The sequence below is a fragment of the Phyllobates terribilis genome, unplaced genomic scaffold (assembly GCF_046119375.1).
Source record: "Phyllobates terribilis strain yellow unplaced genomic scaffold, ASM4611937v1 Scaffold_3__8_contigs__length_932513732, whole genome shotgun sequence".
NCBI lineage: Eukaryota > Metazoa > Chordata > Amphibia > Anura > Dendrobatidae > Phyllobates > Phyllobates terribilis.
In genome coordinates, this window is record NW_027362763.1 from 155,374,740 (window position 1) to 155,384,654 (window position 9,915).

The window sequence follows — 9,915 nt, forward strand, 5'->3', positions numbered from 1 at the left end:
TTTATAGCTGCTCGGTGATATGGTTGAATCGCTCCCGTGTGCATGATTTGCAACTGTTTGACAGCTTTATTACATGTGAGGAATGTGTAAGAAATAGACATTCCTCACATGTAATAAAACTGTCAAACAGTCGCAAATCATGCACACGGGAGTGATTCAAGCATATCATCGAGCAGCTGTAAATACTTGGAGCTCGGCCCGAGCGTACTCGGCGAAAGGGTTACCAGAACATACTCGCTCAATACTAATGGTAACCCATTGGCTCTTACCAATAGTGTCACAGTGAGAGTGGTGCAGTTGGGAGCAGGGGCACACCCACCCCATTTCAATGCTATCAGTAATTGACAGCAGCATCTAAATAGTTAAAGTGGTATTCCTGTCTCCCAGATTCTATCCCAGTATGTACAAGATGTAATAATAATATTAGCAAATACCTTCTACATATTGGGATAGGATCTTGGAGATGGGAATATACCTTTAAGCAACATCAATTGGTGAAAGCTCCAGTTGCCACTGATACTTGCTTATGCCGACCGTATAACACAGCCAGCATCTCCCATGTCTGTACATCCATGGGGACCCCAGCATGAATGTACAATTATGTCCTTTTGCGTCAATTTTTTTTTAGAAAAAAGGGGGAAGGGTTAACTAGCTCACCATTCCTGTAGTGCAGCGTGCACGGAATAACGTCCTGATAAAACATTGAAGATGAGGCCACGGCCCCACTATCAGTATTCAGTCAGTATTTTTCTCAGGAGTGGGTGATAAATGCAGAATTGGTGACTTATTTCTATTATACATTTTCTCTGATTTCTCACCTGGTTTTGGCTCCCTTTCCTGAGAAAAAATACTGACCAAATACTGATAGTGGAGCTGTGGCCTAATAAAGAGAAGGATTGGTTTTATGTTCTATCCAATTTGATTCATTCAATGTGGATTTAGGGTAATTGGGAGATTTTTCCCATCAGGCCTTGAGAAAAAACACAGACAGCGTTTGAAACGCGTCACCATGTTTTTTGCTCACTGTTTGTTGCACTGCATTTTAAGGATTTTCAGTATGGTTCAATAAACGTTCAAATTTTAATAATCATTGCCAGAAGCTGGATCTCCTTCTCTTTTAGGCTACGTTCTTATGATGAGTTTTGGGTGACTTTTTTATGCTGCGTATTTTTGAAAAAATGCAAGTATCCTATTTTACTTACTAAGGGTATGTGCACACGATGCAGAAATGCTCAGGATTTTTTCCTGAGCGTTTCTGCATCTCTCTGGCAGGAAAAAACGCATGCGGATTGTACATGCGGTTTCCTGCCAGGGACATGCGGAAATGAAGCGGTCTTCACTTTCATTTCCGCATGCGGGTTGACAAGCGCTTCCCAAGCGATTTTAGCATCACTTGGAAAGTGCTTGTCAACTTCACACTATATAAATCCATGCAACCAGCATGGATTTATATAGTGTGTGATGTCAAAAAATAAAAAATAATACTTTACCCTCTGATGGCCCCCGGTGTCCTGCTTCATCGGTCCCGGCTGCCGGCAGTGAAGACTGTAGGACCTTCCGACGTCAGCGTCACGTGACCCGTCACATGACTCTGACGTCAGCGAAGGTCCTTCATTCAACCCCGAAGTGCGCGGGAAGCCGGCAGGACGCAGCGCGGGCCGTCAGAAGGTGAGAATATATATATTTTTTATTTTATTCTTTTTTTTTTAATGGTACCTGGGTCTGGATGAGAGTCCTCTCCTCCACACCCGGGTACCATCCGCACATTAGACCGCATGAAAAGCGCATCAACATATACAGTGATGCGGATTCCATGCGGTCTAATGCAAGTCAATGGCGGCAAAAGAGCAGCGTTTCCGCAAAATTAATTGACATGCTGCGGATTTTTGACCGCAGCGTTTACGCTGCGGAAAAATCCGCATCATGGGCACAGCACATGCGGATTTCCATTGGGGAACATTGCTGCCCTTCTACCATGCGTTTTTCATGCGTTTCCGCGGCGTTTACGCAACTGCAAAAACGCCGCGGAAACGCATGAAAAACGCATCGTGTGAACTCAGCCTTAGTGTAGAAATTGAGCAGAAAATTTCACCAAAAGCTCATTGTGGGAATGATTCATTGTTTTGTTTTTTTCCATTTTTGCCTCTCCACATTTCAGTAGCCATAATATATATATTTTTTTTTCCTGGCATAATCTTCAGGGTGTGTCAGCGACCATCACAAAATATGACGTTCAGGTGCTATTTATTCTTGCTAAATATGTTCATTGTAGTTGATTTTATTAGAGAAAGCTTTGTTTTTATTAGAGAAAGCTATAGGAATGTTTAAGGTGTTGATAATTATTTTGTGTTTTCTCAATTTTTGAGAATATAAAAAATACACAAGGAATTGTCCTGTACAGAGATAAGTACAGTCATGGCCAAAAGTATTGAGAATGAGACAAATAGTAATTTTTCCAAAGTTTACTGCTTCATTTTTTGTAATGGCAATTTGCATATACTCCTGAATGTCAAAGAGTGTGTAACGGGTCTGGGAGGCGGAACCTCTGAGCTACTATACAAGGGGGCGGTCCTTGTAAGGGAGCGGGTGGCGACCAGGGAAGATGGGCAGGCAGTCACAGCAGGTGACCGGGACAGTCTCTGGGTGAACGGGCTGGAGGTCACGGCAAGTTACCGGGGTAGTCTCTGGATGAACGGGCAGGAGGTCACGGCAAGTGACCGGGGCAGTCTCTGGATGAACGGGCAGGAGATCACGGCAAGTGACCGGGGCAGTCTCTGGGTAAAGGGTAGGTACGACCTGTGATGGCTGAGCCTCCAGGTAGGCTAGCAGGCAGATGGTAGATGTGTGCTCCCAGGTGAGCAAGCGAGAGTCTCTGGATAAACGGGTGGTCACAGCATGTGACGGCGGAGCCTCCAGGTAGGCCAACAGACAGGCAGCAGATGAGCGCTCCCAGGTGAGCGGGCAGGAGTCTCTGGAATGGCAGGTGGTCACAGCACGTGACGGCGGAGCCTCCAGGTAGGCTAGCAGGCAGGTAGCAGATGTGCGCTCCCAGGTGAGCGGGCAGGAGTCTCTGGAATGGCAGGTGGTCACAGCACGTGACGGCGGAGCCTCCAGGTAGGCTAGCAGGCAGGTAGCAGATGTGCGCTCCCAGGTGAGCGGGCAGGAGTCTCTGGAATGGCAGGTGGTCACAGCACGTGACGGCGGAGCCTCCAGGTAGGCTAACAGGCAGGTAGCAGATGTGCGCTCCCAGGTGAGCGGGCAAGCTGGTCCATAGACAGACTGACAGGAGTAGGAAGGCAGACCGTCGGACCTCAGGCTAGCAAGCAGGTAGGAGGAATGTCAGGCAGGAAACAGACAGCAAACTGGCAGGTTTCTGGCAGGTAACTGGCAACGGGACCTGAGGGCTGAAGCAGAGTAGTGAACAGTGCAACAACATTGCTCGGGCACCTCCATTTTGGAGGAGGTGCCTTATATATGGTGAAGTCCTCCGGCCATTGGCCGGGGACTCCTTAGGACGGCGCGCGCGGCCCCTTTAAGAGGGAGGGAGCGCGCGCGCCCTAAGCACAGTGGCCGGGAAGGAGCGCGCGCTGCCAGCAGAGCGGGAGGAGGACGCCGGGCTCGGAGCAGAGGGGTGAGGGGAACAGCGTCCCTGCCTAGCAGAGGGCAGGGACGCCGGCGCTACAGAGTAATCAGCTTAACAGCAATTACTGTACTTGCAAAGTCAATATTTGCCCAGAAAATGAACTTTAACCCCCAAAACACATTTCAACATCATTGCAGTCCTGCCTTAAAAGGAGCAGCTAACATCGTTTTAGTGATTGATCCATTAACACAGGTGTGGGTGTTGATGAGGACAGGGCTGGCGATCAATCAGTCATGATTAAGTAAGAATGACATCACTGGACACTTTAAAAGGAGGCTGGTTCTTGGTATCATTGTTTCTCTTCAGTTAACCATGGTTATCTCTAAAGAAACACGTGCAGCCATCATTGCACTGCACAAAAATGGCCTAACAGGGAAGAGTATCACAGCTACAAAGATTGCACCTCAGTCAACAATCTATCGCATCATCAAGAACTTCAAGGAGAGAGCTTCCATTGTTGTCAAAAAGGCTCCAGGGCGCCCAAGAAAGACCAGCAAGCGCCAGGACCGTATCTTAAAACTGTTTCAGCTGCGGGATCGGACTACCAGCAGTGCCGAGCTTGCTCAGGAATGGCAGCAGGCTGGTGTGAGTGCTTCTGCACGCACTGTGAGGCGGAGACTCTTTGAGCAAGGGCTGGTTTCAAGGAGGGCAGCAAAGAAGCCACTTCTCTCCGGAAAAAACATCAGGGACCGACTGATATTCTGCAAAAGGTACAGGGAGTGGACTGCTGAGGACTGAGGCAAAGTCATTTTCTCTGATGAATCCCCTTTTCGATTGTTTGGGACATCTGGAAAACAGCTTATTCGGAGAAGAAGAGGTGAGCGCTACCACCAGTCTTGTCTCATGCCAACTGTAAAGCATCCTGAAACCATTCATGTGTGGGGTTGCTTCTCAGCCAATGGAATCGGCTCACTCACAGTCTTGCCTAAAAACACAGCCATGAATAAAGAATGGTACCAGAATGTCCTCCAAGAGCAACTTCTCCCAACCGTCCAAGAGCAGTTTGGCGCCCAACAATGCCTTTTCCAGCATGATGGAGCACCTTGCCATAAAGCAAAGGTGATAACTAAATGGCTCATGGAACAAAACATAGAGATTTTGGGTCCATGGCCTGGAAACTCCCCATATCTTAATCCCATAGAGAACTTGTGGTCAATCATCAAGAGACGGGTGGACAAACAAAAACCAACAAATTCTGGCAAAATGCAAGCATTGATTATGCAAGAATGGACTGCTATCAGTCAGGATTTGGTCCAAAAGTTGATTGAGAGCATGCCAGGGAGAATTACAGAGGTCTTGAAGAAGAAGGGGCAACACTGCAAATATTGACTTGCTGCATTAACTCATTCTAACTGTCAATATAACCTATTGGTACTCATAATATGATTGCAATTATATTTCTGTATGTGATACAAACATCAGACAAACACTAATAAAAACCAGAGGCCAGCAGATCATGTGAAAATTTAATTTTGGTGTCATTCTCAAAACTTTTGGCCATGACTGTACAGTGGATACGGAAAGTATTCAGACCCCTTTAAATTTTTCACTCTTTGTTTCATTGCAGCCATTTGGTAAATTCTAAAAAGTTCATTTTTTTTCCTCATTAAAGTACACTCTGCACCCCATCTTGACTGAAAAAAACAGAAATGTAGAAATTTTTGCAAATTTATTAAAAGAGAAAAACTGAAATATAACATGGTCATAAGTATTCAGACCCTTTGCTCACTATTGAGTAGAAGCACCCTTTTGAGCTAGTACAGCCATGAGTCTTCTTGGGAATTATGCAACAAGTTTTTCACACCTGGATTTGGGGATCCTCTGCCCTTGTTCCTTGCAGATCCTCTCCAGTTCCGTCAGGTTGGATGGTGAACGTTGGTGGACAGTCATTTTCAGGTCTCTCCAGAGATGCTCAATTGGGTTTAGGTCAGGGCTCGGGCTGGGCCAGTCAAGAATGGTCACAGAGTTGTTCTGAAGCCACTCCTTTGTTATTTTAGCTGTGAGCTTAGGGTCATTGTCTTGTTGGAAGGTGAACCTCCGGCCAAGTCTGAGGTCCAGAGCACTCTGGAAGAGGTTTTCATCCAGGATATCTCTGTACTTGGCCGCATTCATGTTTCCTTTAACCACTTCGCGCCAGAGCCTGTTTTTGCCTTCGTGACCGGGCCAATTTTTTCAATTCTGACCACTGCCAGTTTATGAAGTAATTACCCTGGAACGCTTCAACGTATTCCCCTGATTCAGACATTGTTTTTTCGTGACATATTGTACTTCATGATAGTGGTAAAATTTCTTCGATATCACTTGCGTTTATTTGTGAAAAAATCGGAAATTTGGCGAAAATTTTGAAAATTTTGCAATTTTCAAACTTTGAATTTTCATGCCCTTAAATCAGAGAGATATGTCACACAAAATAGTTAATAAATAACATTTCCCACATGTCTACTTTACATCAGCACAATTTTGGAACCCAAATTTTTTTTTGTTAGGGAGCTATAAGGGTTAAAAGTTGACCAGCGATTTCTCATTTTTCCAACAAAATTTACAAAACCATTTTTTTAGGGACCACATCACATTTGAAGTCACTTTGAGGGGTCTTTATGACAGAAAATACCCAAAAGTGACACCATTCTAAAAACTGCACCCCTCAAGGTGCTCAAAACCACATTCAAGAAGTTTATTAACCCTTCAGGTGATTCACAGGAATTTTTGGAATGTGGAAGAAAAAAATGAACATTTAACTTTTTTCACAAAAATGTTACTTTAGACCCAATTTTTTTATTTTCACAGGGGTAACATGAAAAAATGGACCCCAAATTTTTTTGTGCAATTTCTCTTGACCGTGCTGATACCCCATATGTGAGGGAAAACCACTGTTTGGGCGCACGGCAGGGTTCGGAAGGGAAGGAGCGCCATTAGACTTTTTGAATGTAAAATTTGTCTGAATAATTAGCGGACGCCATGTTGCGTTTGGAGAGCTCCTGATGTGCCTAAACAGTGGAAACCCCCCACAAGTGCCACCATTTTGGAAACTAGACCCCTTAGGGAACTTATCTAGATGTGTGGTGAGCACCTTGCACCCCCAGCTGCTTCACAGAAGTTTATAATATTGAGCCGTAAAAATAAAATTTTCACATTTTTCCCTCAAAAAATGTTTTTCATTCCCTAATTTTGTATTATCATAAGGGTAACAGGATAAATTGCACCATGAAATTTGTTGTGCAATTTCTCCTGAACACGCCGATACCCCATATGTGGAGGCAAATTACTGTTTGGGCACATGGCAGGGTTTGAAAGGGAAGGAGCGCCATTTGACTTTTTGAATGTAAAATTTGTTTGAATAATTAGCGGACGCCATGTCACATTTGGGGAGCCCCTAATGTGCCTAAGCAGCGGAAACCCCCCACAAGTGCCACCATTTTGGAAACTAGACCCCTTAGGGAACTTATCTAGATGTGTGGTGAGCACCTTGCACCCCCAGCTGCTTCACAGAAGTTTATAATATTGAGCCGTAAAAATAAAATTTTCACATTTTTCCCTCAAAAAATGTTTTTCATTCCCTAATTTTGTATTATCATAAGGGTAACAGGATAAATTGCACCATCAAATTTGTTGTGCAATTTCTCCTGAACACGCCGATACCCCGTATGTGGAGGCAAATTACTGTTTGGGCGCATGGCAGGGTTTGAAAGGGAAGGAGCGCCATTTGACTTTTTGAATGTAAAATTTGTTTGAATAATTAGCGGACGCCGTGTCACATTTGGGGAGCCCCTAATGTGCCTAAACAGTGGAAACCCCCCACAAGTGCCACCATTTTGGAAACTAGACCCCTTAGGGAACTTATCTAGATGTGTGGTGAGCACCTTGCACCCCCAGCTACTGCACAGAAGTTTATAATATTGAGCCGTAAAAATAAAATTTTCACATTTTTCCCTCAAAAAATGTTTTTCATTCCCTAATTTTGTATTATCATAAGGGTAACAGGAAAAATTGCACCATGAAATTTGTTGTGCAATTTCTCCTGAACACGCCGATACCCCATATGTGGGTGAAAATCACTGCTTTGGTGTACGGCAGGGTTCGGAAGAGAAAGAAGCGCTATGTTGGCTGGGATAGGCACAGACGCCATGTCACATTTGAAGAGTCGCTGACATGCCAAAACAGCAGAAACCCCCACAAGTGACCCCATTTTGTAAACTACACCTCTCAAGGAATTCATCTAGGGAAGTAGTGAGCATTTTTTAATTTTTAAATTTATACCATTGGGCAGTGAAAAAAGCATAATTATATTTTTACCACAAAAAAATGTTTTACCCTCAGATTTTACATTTTCACACAGGGCAATGGGTAAAAATGGTGCCGAAATGTGTCACACAATTTCTTCTAAAAGTGCCAATACCCCATATGTGGCTGTATCGTACCGCTCAGCCATACGGCGAGATCTGGGGGGGACGGAGCGCTATTTGACAATTGGAGAACAAATTATTGTAGAATAGGCATTTGGATTTGGGAGCACAAAATTTTCTGAATTTCTTTTGGGGGGCAAGGACCATTTTGCTTTTCCAGAGCCTTTCTGCTACCAGTAACTTGGAAGTCCCTTATATTTTTAACAGATGATGGACCTGAGTGGGGACTAGCTTTTTTTGAGGACTGAGTTGAAGCTTTTATTGGGAACATTTTACGTAACATTTATCCGGCGCTCTAGGCTGAGCACTTACATCGGGGTTTCCATCTAATTTTCCAAGTGATGTAATTCAGATGAAACCCCTGCAGGATCCATTCACTGTAATGAGGCAGCAGAGTTACTCTGGACTCCGTCTGGCCTCTGTTTAGTGGTGTCCTTTTTTTCAGAAGTGCACAAAACTGTGGCCAACCGCACTTTTATGCACGCCTAAAACAAATGACACCGTGGGATCCCAGGCTAGACGGCGTCCACAGTGGCCTATATCTGTCTCATTACAGGGAATCTACCGTCATGGGTTCTGGCTGAATCACGTATTTCAGAGATTTACACGGAAACTCTGGTGTAAGTGCTCAGCGCAGAACACAGGATAAATGTGAGCAGAGCCTTACTGGGATCTTTGGGAGACATAATAAACAAATCAGTAGCAGGTGAAGAATATTTGTTTTATTTATTTTTTATGCCGTTCCTAGTGTGATATAACTGATTAGATTACTTTATTCTTTGGGTCGGTGCGATTACAGAGATACCAGATTTATATCGGGTTTTTATGACTGACAGCTGTCACACACTAAAATACGCTTTTTTTTGCAAAATCTAGTTTTTGCATCACCATATTTTGAGAGCTATAATTTTTCCATATTTCGGCCGATAGAGTCATGTGATGGCTTGTTTTTTGCGGGACGAGTTGAAATTTTTATTGGAACCATTTTTGGGCACGTGACATTTTTTGATCGCTTTCTATTCCGTTTTTTGGGAGGTAAAGTTAACAAAAACAAACTTCAGGAATTGTTTTTTGAGTTTTTTTTTATGCCGTTCTGCGTGTGGTAAAAGTGATCAGGCAGCGTTATTCTTCGGGTCAGTACGTTTACAGCGATACTACACTTACTGTATTTTTTTCATGTTTTGGCGCTTTTACACAATAAAACAATTTTATAGAAAAAAAAATATTTTTTTTGCATTGCTTTATTCTGAGCGCTATAACTTTTTTATTTTTTGGCTGATGGAGCTGTATGGCGGCTTTTTTTTGCAGAACAAGATGACGTTTTCAGTGGTACCATTTTTATTTCTATTCTGCTTTTTGATTGCATTTTTTTCCACTTTTTGTTTGGCGATATGATGAAAAAGCATATTTTTTTTCTTCGTTTTTTATTTATTTTTATTACGGTGTGCACAGAAGGAGTTAATTAGTGTGACAGTTTTATAGCTCGGGTTGTTTCGGACGCGGCGATACCAAATATGTGTACTTTTTTTGGTTTTGTAATAATTTACGGATTTATTGGTTTAATATTTTATTTATTTATTTTTATTTATTTTGTGATTTTTTTTTAATAGTTTAAAAACTTTTTTTTTACTTTTTTTTACATTTTTACTTAGTCCCTGTATGGGACATTAATTTTTATTTTTCTGATCACTGATCTCATGTAATGTAATACACATATATTACATTATATGAGATCTTCACTGACTGTTTCAGTCAGTTTCCTGTCTGACTTCAGCTACATACAGGCTGAAGTCAGACAGGAAGGACACCATATATGGCAGAGCTGGAGGCGGTCATGTGACCTCCAGCTGCCATAGCAACCCCAGGTCC